We start from the raw sequence: 416 nt of genomic DNA, 5'->3' as shown, positions 1-416 counted from the left end.
GGACTTCACACAACACAAACCACCACAAGGAGGGGCCTCGCTTTGTCGTGTATGCTACCCCCGTTTGGCAACCTGACGGTGCTGAAAGCTCACAAAACACAGGGCTTCCCACAAGGCCAGCCACTTTGAGGCAGCTGTAAGCGCACCACACACACCCTACGTGGGGTGGGGAGGGAAGGAGCAGGGGTCGACCCCACATGCCTGCAAACCTCTAGAGCGGCCTTACAATGCTCGCTACTCTATGGACCGGCAACGGCAATTGAAACCAACCCTAAAATTCTTGCACAGTTGGCAGCCTTCCTTGGCACAAGACCAAACAGCGCAGCGAACCCGTGCAGCACCAACCCAAGGGGACAGCCTTCCCCACACACTCTGGAGGAGAAGAGGCTCCCTCGGGCTGAGTCACACAGCTCAAG

This window comes from Lampetra planeri, unplaced genomic scaffold (genome assembly GCF_965212315.1).
Source record: "Lampetra planeri unplaced genomic scaffold, kcLamPlan1.2.h2 scaffold_1708, whole genome shotgun sequence".
Taxonomy (NCBI): domain Eukaryota; kingdom Metazoa; phylum Chordata; class Hyperoartia; order Petromyzontiformes; family Petromyzontidae; genus Lampetra; species Lampetra planeri.
The sequence above is the reverse complement of the archived record's forward strand: the minus strand, read 5'-3'. Positions refer to the sequence as shown.